General features: G+C 40.9%; 1 protein-coding gene across 17 annotated transcripts in view; it reads left to right on the top strand.

Annotated features, from left to right (window-relative positions):
* EPB41L2 (erythrocyte membrane protein band 4.1 like 2) overlaps positions 1-10,020 on the top strand; it is a 285,536-nt gene extending 275,516 nt beyond the window's left edge. For all 17 annotated transcript variants that reach the window (XM_089777259.1, XM_075924174.2, XM_075924167.2 and 14 more), the window contains one exon: positions 8,788-10,020. The gene's annotated coding sequence lies outside the window, so the exon portion shown is untranslated. The remainder of the gene's footprint in view (positions 1-8,787) is intronic.
* The last annotated feature ends 10,599 nt before the right edge of the window (positions 10,021-20,619 follow it).

Below are 20,619 nucleotides of genomic sequence, written 5' to 3'. Positions count from 1 at the left end.
TTTGTCATTGACAACAGATTCTTTACTTAGATGGCCGCTTAGGTTTAATTGAGGAGATGAAATTGGTAAAACTCAGAAACTTCGAGCTTTAGTTAATTCAAACTACTATAATTGGAATGGTAGAAGAAAATGTCAGTATAAGATAAGGCAAGTGCAGGAAAATGGTGTCTGCATTGTTCATACTTACAACTTCATGGAAGCCATTAGTGACAAAAATAGATGAAAAGTTAGTGGTGCATAGCAGGAGATTGATCCTAGGTCAAGCAGTGTGCTGTTCTACAACTGGATACACCTAAGAAAGCAAGGAAGAATCCAAACCTTTTATTCCCTTAACTCATCCGTCTGGCACAGACATAGGCAACATCAGCCCACCTTCTTCCTATGAGTCATTCACCTAACTCTATTTGGCGGAATTCTGCACCAAGAAATAAAAAATTTTGTGCACAGTGTTTTCATGTTCTGCAAAATGCTGTGTATTTTATTTGTAAAATAACACAGTATAAACACCGGCTTCAATTATTTTTGTTCATTTATTTCAAAATTCCTGTCACAATACAGACAACAAAAAGATTCAGGAAATGTTTTTGACAAATAGATTCTTTACTGATAGAAATGTAGCCGTGTTAGTCTGGTCTTGCTGAAACAAAAAACAAGACTATCTATCACTTTAAATACTAACAAGATGGTTTATTAGGTGATGAGCTTTCGTGAGCCAAACCCACTTCCTCAGATCAAATAGTGGAAGAAAATTGTCACAACCATATATACCAAAGGAGACAATTAAAAAAAAATGAACACATATGAAAAGGACAAATCAAATTTCAGAATAGGAGGGGGATGGGGAGGGGGAAAAGTAAATGTCTGTGAGTTAATGATATTAGAGGTGATAATGATGCATCTTAATATAGAACTCTGAATAATGATTCATTTAAATCACAGTACAGAACTATATTTCCACACCACTCAGAAGCAGTGGAAAGTCAGTGAAACAGAGGCACTAAGGAAGAGGGAAATAATTGGTAGAAAGGAGTCTTGGTGTGAACTTGGAGGATTGTTGAATATGGATGGGAAAAGTATGGAATAGACTATTTGGGGGGTGGGAGGGATTGTTAAGGAGCTTCCCCCATGCAGACCTGGATAACTCCATGCCTCTGTCATTCAGTCAGGCACATCTCTCTCACTCCCGTGTGTCCTTGCACCATCCCATCCACGTGTTCCTCCACCCTTACTCAGACATCCACTCCCCCATTCTGGCTTTGTACCTCTTCCTTGTCCCCATGTGTCTCTGTGTCCCCATTCAGCCTCCCCCCCCAATCCTGCTGAGGTTCTGCTTCACCTCTTCATCCACATGTGGTCCTGCAACTCCACTCTCATTCAGCCCCTGTCCCAGTCTGTCCTTCCCCACTAGCCTTTATGAGCCCCTCTTGGACTCTTCCTCCCGCCTCCACGCAGCCACATGCTGTCTCCCCATAACCCATGTCTTCTGACCTAGCCTGTCACGTGCTGTGAAGAAGGCAGGATCTTTCTGTTCCTTACCTGGTTGGGAGCTGCTGGTCTTTCCTTTTGCCACAATGCTCTCTTTTGGATAAAAGCTGGAACTGCAGCAATTTTCCAGTCAAAGATATTTTCTTTTAGGACTGCTCTGTTCCAGTGCCAAAGTGCCTTCTGGTGAGCAAAAGACAGAACTTCAGTAACTTTCTGACAGAAGATTTTTCTGTGCAAAAAAATCAAAAATATACATTGCTTATTAATAATGTGCATGAGCAGTGGTGCAGAATTCCCCCACAAATAAGTGTGCAATTTACATGCAATTATATAATCTGACTAGCAACAAAATTAGAAAACATTTCTGATTTCCTTATATGAGGATTTTAAAGCTTGCAGTGTACCCGTTAACTTGATGTCAATTGTTCTGTCATCATGAAGAGGCAAAAAAATGCAACCCAAAGTCACCTGCTACATTGTGGTATGCTACAATGTGGTATACTACATTGTCATACCACAAACAACTACCTGTGAGCTTCACATAGAACAATATTAAACTAGTTCAGTGTAGCAAAGCCTAAAAAAACGTACTATTTCTGTTTTTCCTACTTGCTATTACATCTTGAGAAACTTCCATTATTTTTCCTATAAACATGCTTGGCAAATAAATTGTATTTTACCCAAAAACATAAAACCTCCAAGATCAGGGGTCAACAATTTGGAAAATGACGTATTTAAGTAGCTTATCAGTTGAATAACATGTTTCAAGGAATCCTGGTCTGTTATGTCCTCATTTCAGAATGCCTCTGCGTAGGTGGGAAATTACTGTATATCATTTGGGATTGGGATTAGTGTATGTTCCTACAGTGGTGAGGAAACTTGGGAAAAAACATATCCTTGTTGAGTTTTTGAAACTGGAAAATCTACTATTACTGTGATGAAAGAACTAAATGACCTAGATCGCTATGGGTCAAAAGCAGAATTACTGTTTTAAAAGTGAGACTGTTTTAGTCTTACATTCTTCCTATTTATTCTGGGTTGTCTAGTGTTAATATGGGTTGGACCTCCCTGGTCCTACACCCTCGGGACCTGAGCTGTGGAGATTGCTGGACCAGGGGAGGTCAGTCCTCCCAGCTCATCCTGGTCACCAGCCCCGGCCAGCACGCTGTCCCCGGACCATCTGCTAGTTTCCACTGCCCATGGCCTGCTAGTGGGGCTTTGCTCCTGGCCACCAGCCCTACAAACTGCGGGATGGGTTCTCTGCTCTCAGGCCATTAGGCCTATGGGCTGCTGGCCCACCAGATTGGCTCTGCTCCCAGCAACTTTTGCGGCTGGCAACCTTTGTGGCTGGGGCTCTGTGGTCCAGGGGTTCTCTTGTTCAGCAACTTCCATGATCCGGCAGAACCACAGATGTTGTCAGACCAGAGAATCCCAGACCACAGATGTCCAACCTGTAGTGAAATTATGGTCAATTTAAAACAGTAGCTATATTTAGATTCCTCACATTTCATTTAGTCATACTGACTGTTGTTGGCTATATACAGGACTGACTGAGGATATGAATAATTAGAATGTTTTCTTTATCTTGATTTAATTTCACAGTGTAGTAATAATCAACATGATATCTTGCTGGATGTGCCAGTATTTTAATTTACAGTCCCAACATGTTTTTGTGCCATTCAAAATACATATGAGGTACAAAATAAAATGTGATACTATCTGTTATGTTCTAAATTAAGCCATGTAGCTATCTGGGCCAAAACCAGGGGGATTATCTAATAATCCTGGGGAAAGCTGAGGGTGATTTATACCACTCAGTAACCAATTCACCATAAATGGTCTTGATCAAGGCCTGAATTATACAGAAGGTAACCATCTTATTTTCATGGGGAATGGAGAAGGGCCTTTTGTCCTTGCTGCTGTTGCTTCACAGCATTGTGAGTGAAACGAGGTAGTACAGACAACTGAATATTAATACTGATGTACTGAGATTTTGTAGGCAGTTAGCTGCTAATACAGAGTCTCAGCAGAATTGTTTGTGTTTCTAGTGTCAAATATACATGCGTGTATAAAAGGTTCTTTAGCTTTTAGGAGCACTATTCAGTTAATTTATCCCCAAGTTTTTCTTCATATTTTAGATATTTTAGTTTTATAATTATAAATATAATTAATTGTAGTAAAAATTTAGGTATTTAGGACTTGATAGATTAAAATTCCCTTCTCCCATATAACCAATGTAAATCTAAAGTAACTGCAGAAAACTTGATTCACATAACTGTCACAGATACAGAATTCTGTCTTGTCTCTCAATAGCCTTATTCCTCTTACCAACTATGGTAATGGAAAAGTGATGGGAAACACAACCCCCTTCACCTTTGTATGTATGTGTATATGGCAAATTGGGCTACAGGAAAATTGAGTTTCTTCTCCATACTGGATGATGTAATAAGATTGTTATATTGCTGCTGTACATTTGGTATCTTTCAGTAGCTTGAAATTAGTTCAGCCAGAAAAAGAACAGATCAAAAAATTCATATCTGTTTATGCATATTTATTTCCCTTAGCAATTACAGGAGACCAGTGTAAACTTATTCTATTTTCTTTGCATGAAAAAATGCTTGTTTACATTGCAGTGGCAGTTCTTTGTTGTAAGAATAGTTTTAATTATCTGGATTTTAACCCTATCCTGTCCACTTATTTCTACTTAACAGTAGGGATGTTAAATTTAGTTTAATCAACTAATTGACTAGTCAGAGGAATTTCCATCGATTAGACGATAAGCCGGGTAGCCACAGCGGGGTTAGCTCTCAGCCCCAGAAGCTAACTCCGCTGAAACAATGTCTTTTAAATGTATTAAGAGCCAGCACGAGTTGTGACCGCTGATTCCCGCTCATGCTGGGTTCCCCTGCTACATACTAGCGTTTTAAATGTATTTTAAAAAAAGCAGAGGTACAGCATCTGGAACTGGGTACAAGCCAGGACTCAGCTGATTCCCAGCTCATGCCTGGTCCCAGCTGCTCTCTGCAGAGACAGTGATTGGGGGAACCAGCTTTTAAGCCGGCTCCCCCCCAGCACCGGCTCCTGCTCCCCCCGCTTGCTGCCTTTAATAGAGGCAGCAACGGGGCAGGGAAGTGACTAGTAAATAAGTCGCTTACATCCCTATTTAACAGTAAGAAATGTTGCATCTTTCACTTTGAATATTTAAGCTACTGGGTGGAAATTGCTAGATTTCTACTCACAATTAGTCCATATAGCTAAATCCAAGTAGAATAGTGGTTCTCAACCTATTTACTATTGTGGGCTGCATATGCAACTCTGTGTTTTATGTGCGCTTCTATTGCACAGAACATATACTGCCTCTGTAAACACGAGGATCACATGGGTCGCAGTTGTGTGCAAGCAGGTCACAGGTTTAGTACTACTGAAGTAGAAGCATAAGAGGTGACAACTGTTAAACCTCCTACATTGCATAAACAGAACTTAAAAGATGAGGTATTCCCCAGTGTAGGAACAGAATCTGGACACCGTATATGAAGCAAGCAGGAGAGTTTATTACACACAGTGCTGTTAAGCTTGGTGAACACTGCCGGACAATAGGTTACAATGGATTATATAAGATGTTGATGGGCAGATGAAGTGATGGGGGAAAAGGGGAGATCCCAGACCCCCTGGATAGGTGCTAACCATAAGCAAAATAAAAGCAATAATCTAAAGATTACATAGTGTTTTCTGCCCATAGTTTACAGAATACCTTTGTATCTACTTAAACAAGATACAGGACTATGTAGCACTTTAAATAGTGATAGAAATGTAGCCGTGTTAGTCTGGTGTAGCTGAAACAAAATACAGGACTGTGTAGCACTTTAAAGACTAACAAGATGGTTTATTAGATGATGAGCTTTTGTGGACCAGACCCACTTCCTCAGATCAAATAGTGGAAGAAAATAGTCACAACCATATATACCAAAGGATACAATTAAAAAAAAAAGAACACATATGAAAAGGACAAATCACATTTCAGAACAGAAGCGGGATGCAGGGGGGGAGGAGGGAAGGTAAATATCTGTGAGCTAATGGTATTAGAGGTGGGGAAAGTACTTAAAGAAAGCAGACATCAATTGTCAATTATGTGTCAAGTGCCGATGTGTCTGTTAGCTATGTGATCCACTGGTGTTGCACCTGAGGGATTAAAGCAGAGGCAGTAAGGGTACATGACAATTACTCATTTGTTCCTAGAACCATTTACAGTAAACTTCCGATAATCCGGCACCTTTAGGACCCAGGGGGTGCCGGATTATCAGATATGCAGGACTATCAGAAGGGGGGCTATGAGGGGTCTGAGGTGGGGTGGGGACGTGGGGACCCTCCCTTCTGATAGTCCAGCTCTGCCCCAGGAGTCCCTGATTCAGCCGCTGCTGGTCAGTTTCAGCAGCGGCTGAATCGGGGACGCCTGCAGCAGAGCAGCTGGAGTGCTGCCAGGTTGGTCCGGTAGCGCCGACCCTTGGCGCCGCGAGACCAACCTGGCAGCACCCCCGCTTCTCTGCCCCAGGTGTCCCCAAGTCAGCCGCTGTAGAAACTTATCAGCGGCTGACTCCAGAAAGCCAGAGGCAGAGCTGCTCTGCCCTGGGCTTCCTGGAGTCAGCCCTGGTCAGTTTCAGCAGCGGCTGAATCAGGACGCCTGGGGCAGAGCAGCTGGAAGGCTGCTGGGTTGGTCCAGTAGCGCCGAGGAGCGGTGCTACTGGACCAACCCAGCAGTACCCCAGCTGCTCTGCCCCAGGGGTCCCCAAGTCAGCTGCTGCTGAAACTTATCAGCGGCTGACTCCAGAAAGCCAGAGGCAGAGCTGCTCTGCCCCGGGCTTCCTGGAGTCAGCCCTGGTCAGTTTCAGCAGCGGCTGAATCGGGACGCCTGGGACAGAGCAGCTGGGGGGCTGCTGGGTTGGTCTGGTAGTGCCAAACCTCGGCGCTGCGGGGACCAACCCAGCAGCACCCCAGCTGCTCTGTCGCAGGTGTATCCAAGTCAGCTGCTGCTGAAACTGACCAGCGGCTGATTCCAGGAAGTTGCTCTAGCTCTGTCTCGGGCTTCCTGGAGTCAGCCGCTGGTCAATTTCAGCAGCGGCTGAATCTGGGACAGCTGGGGTGCTGCCGGGTTGGTCCCGCAGCCCTGAGGGGCAGCGCTACTGGACCTACCCGACAGCACTCCAGCTGTTCTGCCCCCTGCTTCCCGGATTCAGCGCTGGTCAGTTTTAGCAGTGGCTGAATCGGGGAAGCTGGGGGCAGAGCAGCTCCAATGGTCCGGCTGCCCGGAGCACTTCCGGGTTCCTGATGGTGCCGGACCATCAGGAGTGCCGGACCGTCAGATGCCGGACCAACGGAGTTTTACTGTAATGTGTTATGTCTGTCTCTCACCCATAGGGCCTTTCCCTGGGATGTAATTGTCTGGGTATTTATCTTTATGATGACCTTCCCCCGATGGGCTAAGTGGTATAGGTGTTTGTGTGCCTGTTCCAGACTTGAAATTTAGAATAGGAGTTCTTAACAGAATACCATAGCCTTCCTCAGAAATTTTTACCCTACACCCAGGTAATCTGATCCACATGGAAACAAAGATTTTTCTAGTTGCTTCTGCAGTTTATCAAGTAATTTTATTGCTTGTATTACCTGTGTAGATTTTTAAGGCCTTTGGGGCAAGCACTGCCTCTTTTTTGATGTGTTATGAACAGTTTTTAGCAATTTTTGGATGTTCTTAAAATCCAAGTATCTTGCCAATGAATAACCCATTGTAAAAAGAAAAAGGAATAGTTTCCCTTATGAGAATCTCCTGGGTATGTGTTGTGGGAAGAAGAAATTATCTTGACATGAAAGGCTGCAATGTGATTCCGTTGAAAGGAAAGTGAAGTGGTGACCAGCTGTGAAATTGATTCTCCTTGAGAAGAGAAAGTAAAATCTTTTGTCAAAATGCAGCATAGGGAAGGAGAAAATCCTGCAAGTAAATAAGCAGAGTCCTTTGTGCCCATTAAAGGTCTAACATACATTGTGCCTGTATAAAACTGTCACTTGTAGTTACAAAGCAGTGTTTTGCAACATTTCACAGGATGCTTGCTTGCTACAGAATGAGTTCAGCAATTCCAAAATAGCTGTTTCTCTGAAAAGATTATATGGGACACAAATAGGACCAGTGTGATGGAATTCTAAATAACAAGGTCCTCTTCCCAGCTTTCGTTTGTAAATGCTTTCCTTCACAGATTTTTAAGGCCTGAAAGGACTATTAGATCGCCTCCTGTATATCACTATTTATCGTTACATAGTTACCACTCTGCTGAACCTAGTAACTTGTGTTTAACTAAAGCCATATCTTGCAGAAAGACATCCGGTCTTGATTATTTGCACTTAAACCAGTCAAGGTTCTGCCCTGGCTATGACTGGAGAAGAATTCTTTGATGTTTTCCTTTTGTGTTTGGTCCTACCACATTCATGGCCATGAAAAATGTGCTCCAAAAATGCACCCATCTCTGAAAGCACAGAAATAAAGGTAGCAGTATTTCAGCCCCCTCTCTTGAAACCCTGCCCCCACAAGTCCTTTTTGCACCAGGAGCCCTACAATTAAAATACTATGAAATTTCAGATTTAAATACATGAAATCATGACATTTATTATTTTAAAAATCCTATGACTTTGAAATTGACCATAAAGGCCTATGAATTTGGTAGTGCCTTCCTGATAGAGATGGAAAAGACCACCTGGATACCTAGAACTTACTAAATGAAAAAAAAAAATTTCAATAAATTGTAGATTAAAACTTCTAGCAGACTTTTAAAAGAACTATTAAATGTCACAAAAATAGTGTGAGCTGCAACAGACTGAGATACTATTAAACATGAAGAAAATAGGTGGGAGGGATTTACAGGAAACAGCAAGTGTACCGGAGCAGCAAGGTATTACCACATACTTGAACTATGAGTGAGGAGGAAGACAGTCTTGTATCACTTAGGAAAGTAGCTCTTGTACCACTCATGAGGTTTAACTGAAATGAAAGATCTGCCTGGAAAAACAACCTCTGGACTCTAATGGCCTCTGCTTGCCAGAATCTGGTAATAAGTGACAAGGAATGGATTACTTCAGGATTGCCTGTGTTGTTCATTCCCACAGAAGCACCTGGCATTGGCCATTGTCTGCAAATAGGATTCTGAGCTAGATGAGCTTTTGGTCTGATCCAATCTAGCTGCTTATGTTCTGGTAGGTGACAGTATGTTTTTAAGACTGCCTTCTTCGTGAATGTTTAATGTTCTTTTCTTTCTTTTTTAGAATTAAAGCCACCTACTTTGACTATGACGAACTTTAACCATTCCAAGTTGGAGACACCACCACTACTCCATTGAATTCACCAGGCCTAGCAACAATGACCAGACACTCAAGGTTGAAATGCCAACACCAAACACTACCTTAACTACCCTGGTCCATATAGTTCCCTTACATCATTCTTGTTTATTTTTATAACCACTTCTTAACATTTTTAGCTTTTTTAAGGTTTTAGGGGAGATTGATTTATTTGCACAACTACCTGCCCTTTTTATAAAGAATTCTTGACCATATTAGAGTGAACAAAAAGTATTCTGACTATGCTTGTTCACTGGAACAGGTGAAGTTGTGCAGGAAGGAGGATCTGTGACTAATTTAGATGTAGTTTTTTCCAAACATTTCAACTGAAGTTTGTTACTGGAGTAATTTACAGATTTTTCTCAAATTAGTCCAGTAAATATACTTTATCAGATAACATAAAATAGAGGATTTTTTTGTAAAAACAAAACATTTCATATAATTTGAAAAAATGAGACTTTTGCTTTGACTGGATGGATTTTTTTTTCACTAACACCTTATAACTCTTTCTGTTCTGAGGGTTTCCTCCTTTTTCTGGGGAACAGGTGCTGGTAGTCTATAGAAGAGAAAGAGTTATAAAATAGTTTCTTCTGACTGAGCACTGTGTTTCAGAAACCTATTGCACTACAGTGCCAATGCTCAACTCTTTCACAGACACTTTGCCGTCTGTAACATTCCAGATAAGGAAGACAAAAAGGACAGAAAAAAATGCTTTCACTTCTTCCAATAAAAGATGACCCAGGCAGCTTAAAACCTTAGTGCTTTTTTCTTAACATTTCCAAACATCAACACTTCCCTATCAAATACATGTGTAGAATGCTTGCTTTCTATTAAACCTCATTGTCTACATGTTAGAACTGACATTTCTGTTGTTGAGCAGGTATGTGCTCCAGATAGTTTGTTTAATAATCAATACAGGTTTTTAGAATACTGAGGGAAAGGTGTGGGTCCATTCTTGTAGGCAATAAAAAAGCAACATCAGTTGTTGAGGCTGCCACTGGAGAAACCTGTATAGAAACCTGTTACTATGTCAATTTCTTTGCTGTTGACTCTGTGTATAGTTAAGATGCCAAATTAGATTTATAGCAGCTTGAAGTTGTATTAAGTGATATTTTGCTTTCTGTAATACTATTATAAAATAAAGTTTGTTTATTCTCTAGGTACCATTTTTCTTGTTTTTGATATAAAAACACAGTATTTGTGGCATTTAGTTGGAAACACAAACATTTGGAAGATGCTGGCTATTTTACAGTGAGCAAACCCAACTGGGAAATAACCAGAACTCTTGAGACCTTATTAGGTATAAAGAGTAGGGATCCTTCAGAAGTAAATGATTTGAAGGTTTCATTGCTTTCTGACTGGAGACTATATTACTCAGTATTCCAGGGCTTTCTTCCTTCTCTTACAATCCCAGTGAATTTCTTATCTTCTCTAATTGGCACCTTTGTGACACTTTGGTGTTTAAACCCAGACCAATAAGCAGTTGTATCACTGCCTGCCGTGCAACTTGGAATGCCTTAAATGCTATGCTGCTCTGGCTAACCGCCTTGACATCAACAGCTAGCAGACAAGTGTATACGTCATACTCTGGCTTCAACTGCCCAGGCACTTTTTGGAAAGTGACCTCAGATCTTCCCATTCTTCTCCCTCAAATCATCTGCCAATCTGCTGGAGTAACCAGACTAGTGAGTAACTATGTTACCTCTCTTAGACTCAGCAAGTGATCATTTTGCTTCTTCTAAGCTCTGTACCAGCTGTGACACACCAGTTTATCTCTTGCCAGTACACTGGCCCTCATTAATTTAACTCGGATTTGACAATGACTCTTATTTCAATCAGTGCACTGAATTGGTTTATAGTAAAGTAAAGCAAGTTTATGTAACAAAAGGACATATGATTAAATGATAGTAAGGATAAGAAATACAGATAGAAAAGGTTACAAGGAAACAAAAGTAAAATTGTATCAAGTAATAAATTATCAAGTTGCAATCCTTGCCTAACCAGGTTTCTTATCTGAACTCAGTTCCCAGAGAGTTCATTCCTCTTGATTAAAGGATCCCATGTTCTGTGATATCAAGAAAATGGGCTCCTTTAATCCCCTAAATGATAGATAGCAAAATGGCTTCCTGTTTCTACTTTCCCAGCATTCCTTCATCCTGTAACAAGATTCAGGAAGACTTCATGGAGATGAGTCTTCGTCTTCTATGGTGATTAAATGATAATTTTCCCCTATTTGCTCTTCTGATGTACTTTCATTTACTCTGCCTGATGACCAGCTGGTGGCCAGACAAGCTAATACACATTCTTTTGTCTAGACGGGGCTTATATCTCACTTGCCGAACACATTTTAAGAATGTAATTCTAGTTCACGTCAATTCCTCTTTGTACACACCCTGTACATACAACAACACTGTGATTTCTGGAGATCAACATGTTACCAATTGGTATATGATACCTTACATGACACTTTCAGATTGAGATTAACAACAGTTAGCTAGGTAAAGTGAGTTTGTCAGGCTTGACGAATTGCTGACTCAGAGTGATAAATGGGCTTCTGTGTTACTAGACCAATTTCTACCTTTCAGTAAAGAAATCTACCATTGCTGACACAGAGCCACGTTATTATACCATTCCATATGTTAAGAACCACCTTAGTCAACATATGACCCCTCTGACTTCATGGAGTAAGAAGGTCTACTACATTCTTGTCTGCAAGTAACAAAATGGATCATAGCGCTGCTTTTAAAGTAATTATTTTTCTGTCCTCTAGAAAATTGAATGGAGTTTTAGTGCTATGTTCAGTTTAGTCTGTTGCTACTGTTACTATTTCACATCTAAAAGGTGTGCTGTATGCTCACTAACAAAACCAATAGAAATAGAATTTTCATTGCTGATACCGGACATCAGCAAAAGATTTACCAAAAAGTTTGAAGCCTATCCTTCACATTTTTCACCACAAGTTGTCTGTAAAAATTCTTATAGCACTGCCAGGTATTATTTATATTACTAGAGTTCCAACAATGTGGCAATGCTAAAAGAACAAAGTAAGCAGGAAGGGAGGGTTTGAAGGATTTTGGAAGGTAACAGAAAGCTTGAACTTGATATTGATGAATAAGGGCATGACGCCTATCCTTGCATTATGCCTCCAACATCAACCTCTGCTCAATGCTGTGGAGCAAAACACCCTGAACTGCACCTATGATGTAGTATCCCCATGGCCAACTACTATCCCCTGAGGGGCAACATTTTCACTATCTTTTGGGCTCATTGGCGGAGAATATGCTGGGGGGAGGCAAGATCAGTTCTTACCTTATACAAGCTGGATAATGTAAATCACCAGTAACTGGTATGTTATCTTGTATTTTAACGTCAAACAATATAAGGCACTTAGGCATGTTTTAATTACTTGTCACATTATACTGAACACTGGCAAACTATCTAATATCTCCTTTCCTGCAAAGATAATGGAGGCACTTTGTCAATTAAATAATAGAAAAGACTTTTCGTTAACTGCAGCCCACAGTGGAATAGGAAAAATGAGCATAATACACTGGAAAGTCTTGTCAGCCAGGAAGCAGCAAGGTGTGCTGAAAAGTGGGTCCAAATGGAGAAGTTTGCATTTAAAAGAAGTCTTCAGGGATTTTACATACAAACAATAACTTGAAAGAACACCTATGGTTTTCAATAGATTTGTGAGGTTTGTGAGGTTAATTGTTGAATATGATAAAATGTGGAGCTTATAGAGTATTTTGGCATGATTAAAGTTGATTTGCTGCTCTTTCATACTATAAAAGATCTTCTCCCAAAGCCCTGGTCAATAGGTTTATTTGTATCATGATGTATTAGATACTCATGTTATCAATAAAACTGCAAACACAAATGCTTTGAAAATTATTAAGAACTATATTTCTTATTCCTCAGCAACCATGCATGATCCTCCTTTTTACTTCTACTATTTATTGTTGCTGTTACCTTAGCCATTTGTGTACAGTTCTTATGTTGAATAAAAATATAATAAAACCAAAACAGCTCTGTTAATTAGAAAAGTTTTAGGCCCAAATTTTGATCAACCCTAAAAACAGTTAATCTTGCAGATTTCTATTAACGATACTTTTTTTTAAGTATTATCAGCCAACGGCATATGATAAATATTGTGTGTAATTTGGATTGTCTACCTCTCTCTTAGTATTATAGCATAAATTGTTTATAAAGGAAGTCTAACATTACAACTGACGGGGGAAAAAACATCTGCCCAAGTCATTGTTTCACAATCTCAATAAATTATTATAATTCCAAATTCAAATAATGTATTTCAAAGACAATTATAGTCTTTAATGCAAGATTTAATGCAAATAAGAACTCTGCCTTCTCTAGCAATACATTCTGATAAAATATTGCTCACAAAGCAAAATGAGCTCATATGGACGATATGTACAGTGTACTAATCTCTCATTTTTGTAATGATTGCAGATTCATATCAAATGTTTGAAAATGTCCTACATACTGTTATGCCCCAGATTAATATTTCACAGAGCAATGATACAAGGCCCCTATCACCATCATATAGATGAAGTGATGGAGGGTTTAGCCACGATGAGGATAGGAAAAGTGGATGGCAGAAATGGTTTCCCGTCAGACTTGCTTCATCAACTTGGCCCTAGAGGATTCCAGTGGCTGGCAAAACTGTACACAAAAAACATGGAATCCAGATCCATCCCAAAATCCTGGTGGTAGGCAGGCAATAGTCATTGCCATATTAAAAACAGGCAAGCTGACTGACTACTCAGGAATCTACAGGCTTTTATCACTCCTATATACTAACTGCATACTCTAGGAACGTATCATCCTGTGGAGAATCAGTACTCTAGATGAATCAGTGATCCCCAAAGATCAAGCAGGATTCCAGCCCAAACACAGATGCTGCGACTAAGCTTCAACCCTTGTAATGCACATAAAAGCCAGATTCCAGAGGAAATCGAAGACCAGCACAGTCTTTGTAGACCTGTCTTATTCCTTCAGTAAAGTCTGGATTAAAGGCCTGATACTGAAGCTTGCAAGGATCATCCACTGCCACACAACACTGCACCTGCTATGGATGATGCTCGGCGATACACAGTTATATATTCACTTGAACAATAAAGTCAGCTTGCCCTGGTTCCTCAGCAATGGATTGCTAAAAGGCTTAGTACTTCTGCCAATACTTTGCAATGTTTACATGAGCAACATGCCTCTAATGAAGTTGCAGATTTGCTTATGCAGATAATCTCTTGCCCTATCAACACAAGCGGGCACCTTCAGCAACAGCAAATCTACCTTGAATGGGAGACTGAACACTCCAGAAATGGAGGTTCAAACCAGATCCTCACAAAATTGCATTCCATCTTGATTACAGGAACCCTAAGTGCACTTTGAAAGTGACCTTCTGCAGCAGCACTGTGTTACATGACCCCACTCTGACCCATCTCAGGGTAAAGCTGGATTGCCCGCTAACCTTTCATGACCATATGAAGAAGGTAGCCACCAAGACAAAGACAAGAGTCAAGCTGGTCCAAAAACAGACAAGCACAAGCTGAGGCTGATCGGTATCAGTGTTACAGATATCAGCCATGCCCTTTGTGTAACTGCATAGCTGAGTACTGTGCAATATGCAGAAGTAGCCATACTCGACTTCATGATATCCAACTGATTATGGCAATGTGTTACATCACTGATACCCTCAAGCTGCCCCAGTATCTTGGCTGTCAAGGTGTTCACCTCTCTGGCACTCTGAGTGCAGAAAGTGGGGGACAACAAGAGACCTTAAAAATACCTTGCCACTAAAGATTTATGCTAAAAAAAAAACTTGGGTGATACACTGCTGCTACCCAAATGCAAAAACTCCTTGAGAGCTAGGGAAAAAACACTTGGGACTTTCTTCCTGTGGATAACCCCAAGCTCTTTAACCCTTCATTGGCAGAAACCTTGGAAACTATAATTTCTTAATAGTGGACCTCTGCCACCTGCATACAGAATCTTCTGCTTTCTAGGACACAGGAATTAGATCATAGTCTTAAAAGAGATTATTTTAACAAAACAAAGAAGACATTCTTCGTATAGCGTACTTGGTTTCTAGGCATTACAGAGCAACAACAAGATTAAGAGAATTACATCCCTGGAATTCAGTTTCAGTTAGTGTACGGGAGGGTTAGCACAGAAGTATTTAATCAAAGTAAACAAAAAAAAAAAGAAAACCTGATTGTATCTAACTAAACATTCCCTGTTCTACTTATGTCTGTTGGTCCAAAGTTTAAGTTTCTTTTCTTAGACATAGATATTGCTAGGAAAGCCATGCCTTATTTTTGTTCAGTCCATCTTCTCTCCCATGTGCATCACACATAGAGAGACTGAAGCAGGCAAAAACTTGTTTATTTTAAACTTCTCCCACTCTCTTCCCATTGGCTCTCCTGGTTCCCTGTCAGCATTTCCTAGATATCCACTATTCTGTGTTTAACCCTTTACAAGCAATTTAGTTGCTGACTGCTGGGATGTCTGTGAAAGGTCGTATCCCTCCCGTCCATCACAGTGTTGATCACTGGTATCCTCAAGTCAACCCACTGGTGTGGCTGGTGGTAGTGTTGCACATTGCTCACTAATCTGTTCATTACAATGCCACAACCCTTTGGAAATTTCAGAGGAATTATGGACAAAGAACATCTTCCCATTCACTAGGAACTTAACAACAGCCTTTACCACCTCTTGAAGTTGCATAAGCCCTTTGGGACCAACACTTTTAACCTTCAGCAGTGTAACAGCAACCCTAAAGAAGTTTAGAATGTTGAGTGGAGTTCACAACCAGTCACCAATAAACACCTCATGAAAGACCTAACACAGATGATCCTTAGCTTTAGAATTGCCCATGAGCTTTACTTGCTACACCAAGAGAAAATTAGACTTTCCACATTGTGACTATGGTCCCCCAGAACAGTCCATGGAACATGTAACAGCTCAGTGCCTGATTCAAAATGCAAAGGAGGCATCACAGCAATATGCCCTGCTACTCCACGTGCAATTACAACTTAACCATCTGAATGTAAAATTATAGTTGTTTCTATTCATTTACATCAGCCACATAAAGCAATAACTTGGACAACAGATTCAATTTAAAAAGGAATAGAGAAACATCTATCTAACTTCTTTACTGTCCTCTGACCATGACAAACTGTGCAGCGCCATGTTCTTCCTGAAATATCCATCTCTTGGAGAGTTAAATCTGAAATGAAGTGTTTAATCTGGCCGTAATATGAATCTATAGGAAATCCAGCAATGCATTTTTACTGTGACAGAATGTTTCACTAATGTGAGACTTGAGGGGCAGAAGGAGGTAGATGGTTGAATCAGAAAGTCCTCTTTTTACACTGGGCCAGGAAGCAGTGGGAGCTTGTTGGCTTTTAGACAAATGTATTGAAGAAAAAGAAGTGGGCTGCTCTTGAGTGGCTGAGCTGCTGATATGACCAGACCAAGGAAAATACTACTGACTAATTATAAGCCCTCTGGGCCTTTGAGACTGTCTGGTTTCCAAATCAGATTGTGCTTTCTTTTACATCACTTTGAGAAAAAGACATGACAGACTTACTTGAATTATGAGCAGGCTGCCTTAATATTTGGTATAAGGGAAATCTTCCAAAGGATTGTGGATGTGGTCAGGTGCAGAGACATTTACTCTATGACTACTCTTCTTTTAAAGCCTGAGGAGGAAGCAGACTCAGGAATGGAGAAAAGTTTGAGGAAACAAACCCAGCAGTTGTCCAGCCTTAGGGCTTGAGATTCGAGCTACAGAGAGCAGGGCAAACTGAAGCCCTATTCTCTCCTTAGTGCCCTGCCCATATGGGTACAAACTTTACATAGAAAGGAATCTGTATTTAAGAGTAGCCCAATCTTAGAGGAATATGGAGTGAATAGGATGTGACTGACAAAATGGGCAATGTAGTTTCCTTATGGGGAGTGGTGGTGGGTTCTCCTAAACTTCACTGTACTCCTCTGCCCTTCATCAATCTTAATTTATGTACCTAAATTATTAAGAGACATTTTAACTATTTATTCAACTTCTACAATGGCAAGAAGAAAACTGATTTTACAATTTCTGTTCCTACTTGGAAAGGCTGTACAACATTTAAGGAAGGGCTGTGCAATGAAAGATGGCCATATAAGGCATCTTAAATGAGCTGCTGATGCAGCATTGTAATATAAATTTAAGTCCTTTGCTGCACCACAGCGCATTTGAGCAGATTTTGTGGTATCCTTGATGTTTAATTGTGATTACAATTTTCCTTTGAACTGGGGATGCAGGAAGGAGGTTCCCAAGCTGGGGAATGTAGTGTAATTGATTATTAAACAAGAAAGAAATATGTGCTCCAGTGCGAACAGACATTGTTTAGTCAAATAGGCCCACAGTGAGCCGTAACTCAGTTTCCTAGATAAGTACACCGATGGAAGGATACATTTAACTCTGACGCTTCCCTTTAAAGTTGAGACCACTTGCATTTTTATAGGATTTGGAATACTAAACCACTTACCTTAATTGCTATTTCCCTGTTTACATATAGAATGTTTACCTTTCATCTGGTAACTGGAATAGCACCGTTCCATGTACGGTATAGTTTTTAATGCATTTCTTTGAAGTATGTATTTTTCTAATCAAGGCAATGACCCAACATAAGCTTGTCCACCCGAGAGGAAAACATGAGGGGATGTCTCTTGATTAGTAGAAACTAGCACATACAGTATAATGGAACTGAAAGCAGCAGGGCTGAAGGCTTGTGAGAGGGCTACCCAAGGTTAATGCACCACACTACTGCTGAACCTTGATTGCCAGAATCTTCTTGATTATTAGCAATTATATCTAGCTTTATCAGCAATCAAGCCTATGGTAGCCAATGTTTATTTCTGTTGAATCATATTCCCTTTCATTTCCTGTTGCAGACTGGAACCCTTGGGTAGGTAAATTAAGAGCCTGTTGTTATTCAACAGCTAAATTTTTAAACATGTTGAACCTCACTCTGCACAAACCCCTTATGAAAATGTCTCACCTAAAAATGTTTGTATATTGTAACTAAGCATAATAAACTACAAGAAACTTGGTAGTCTTTCATCTGACCCTGTGACCACATTAGTTCATGTCGGTCTCTCCTGGCAAATCCTTTCATCTATATCCACGTGCCAAGAGAAGTCAATTTACTTTTACCTTGTCTGTCAGTCTGCAGCTGTGTCCACTTTTCTAGACTTAGTGTAGAGTATATCTTTAATCAGAGGTGGGTAACCTAAAGCCCAGGGGTAGGATGCTGTCCCCAGCTTGCCTGGAGCCAGTTCTGGTCCTCCAGCTCCCCTGTTGCTTCCTCCCTCCCTCCCCGCGGGGCAGGAGCACACAAAATCTACTAGCTTTGGCTCCCCCTAGGCCCTGGTCTGCAAGAGGAATGTGAGGAGTGTCTTTCCCCTTCTCAGGGGTCACATCAGTGAGAGTTTGGAGTTTTGTTTTGTTTTTGTTTTTTTGCTTGTCACTTGTGTGCAGCCCCCAACTGATTTTTCTGTGGATCAGTGGCTCCCGACCCAAAAAAGGTTCCCCGCACGTCTTGAATAAAGAGTAACATTTATTGCTGGGGCGGGGGAAGGAAATTATAGAAGCCAGTTACATACTGATATCCCTTACACCAATATTGCTAAAGGTATTGCTAGGCAGACAGTAAATATACACACACAAATATGGAATATTCCCTCTGACTTTGCAGAAAAAGCACTTCCTCTTGTCTTCAAGGCTGTTGGATTTAATATACCTCTGCATTAGAGGAATTGCCATACTGGACCAGCTTAGTGGGCCATACAGTCTAATGTGCTGCTTCTGAAGAAGATGCAAAAACTCCTGAAGGCAAGTTATTCTAGAGTAACCTGCACACAGGGTAAGTTTCTTCCTAAAGCCTATCAGTTACAGGTTCCGTTCAATGAATTTCAGTGCACCATTGCTTGAGGTAATAGCTTATTTCTGTTGTGGCAGTTAACTTTTGATACAGCACATTTCATGATGCATGACAGGCTGTGGCTATGCTGCCACTCAGTAGTGTGAATTAACCACTCACCGGAGCAACAAGACCAGCCTTTGGGCAAGGTGAGGGAGGCAGTCATGTTGGGCCCCATGCATTCAGGGCCCTGCGCTGCCCAGCTCCCAGCCCTGCCCACCCAGCTGGGTGCTGCACAGCTGTGCGGCTCAGCATGCTGCCTTGGGCCCCGCACACTCTTTAGACGGGCCTGCTGAGCAACATAATGTATGCCAATTAAGAACAGCTTTGAATAGCACTAAGTCAACAGGAGAGTTTCTCCCACCCACACAGGTACTTCCATGCATGGGGGCTGGAGTAAGTCAACTGATGGGAGAGCTCTCCCTTCAGGTTAGAGCAGCTATGCAACAGAGCTTACAGAAGCAAAGCTGCATCAGTGCAGCTGTGCTTCTGTAACTTCTCTCATGCAGCCATAACCTTAGCTGCTTCTTTCCTTTTCTATTCAGGTGTTTTCCTAAATACCATCTAGTATTTAGCCTTTTCCAGTGCCTAAATCTGGTCCTTTGAAGATATACATTAGTCTCATTAGTGTGTTGGTTTCTTTTGTGTCTCCTCCAAAGAACGTTTCATTAGCATGCATGTAGAAATAGCATTGGGGTCCAGGCTAATTGCCATACACCATAACATCTAGATCACTTTATTAACATTCTCAGGATTTAAATAGTAAGTGAATTTGTAACAGATCTTAAGATCTTGATCATCACACTTATTTGTATGGTGGTAGCAGTCCCATTGTGCTAGACATCATACACCCACAATACAGAGAGGGCCCCTGCCCTGAAAAGCTTACACTCTCAGAGCATTGTAACATAGGAAAGCAGTGAGTGAATTGTATTTCCAGTATCTTTGGTCTCTCAGCATCTTATCACACTGCCCACACTGACAGTAGTCTCCCAGCATGCTGAAGCTGAATCTGCAGGCAGAAGAGAGAGGACACACATGGGCACAGAAAGGTGAGGCTGAAAAGTGACTGGGTTATTATTTATTTATTTTGTGAATTACCATGGCACCTTTGAGCCCTGATCATGCATACCGTTACGCTAGGAGTTGTACATGGAACAAAAAGACTCTTCCCCAACACAAGGCTTCTACTTCTAATGCCAGAGACCACCAACAGATAGGCCTGGATAGGAGAGTACAAGAAATAGAGACAGATCATGTTCTTAGCGCACAGCCCAGATCTAAATGTTCTATTACATGCTCTGTCTCATGAAGAAAAAATGATTGGAACAGTCTTATACAGCATACAGATGCTGGAAGGAAATCATAAAATGGTCTAGGATTGGAGTTAGGAAAGGGCATTTTGCATAGTTTTGTTTGGGAAGCAAAATAGGTATTGAGCAGTTCGTTCTCTTGAGGGCAGTAACGGTATCCTACATTAAAAACTCACAGCTGATTATATGGAACATTTTGGTAAATAATATAGATGGGACCAGTAGCAAGTACTGGTCAGGAAATGTATTGAGGTAGAGCTGCTCAGACAGGGCATTTTAACTAGCCTTGGCATTTAAAATCTGCAGTAGTTGATCAATGCTCTCTTATGCATGAGGCTTAATTAACTTTACAGAAAATATGAGAATGGAGGAATCCAGGTGCATAGCAGAGGGAGAGTGCAAACACTAAAATGAATACATTTCTCAATACAACCATGAAAATGGGAAAGCTGTATGCAAAG

This window comes from Pelodiscus sinensis, chromosome 3 (assembly GCF_052426305.1).
Source record: "Pelodiscus sinensis isolate ZL-2025 chromosome 3, ASM5242630v1, whole genome shotgun sequence".
Lineage (NCBI taxonomy): Eukaryota > Metazoa > Chordata > Testudines > Trionychidae > Pelodiscus > Pelodiscus sinensis.
The sequence above is the reverse complement of the archived record's forward strand: the minus strand, read 5'-3'. Positions and strand labels throughout refer to the sequence as shown.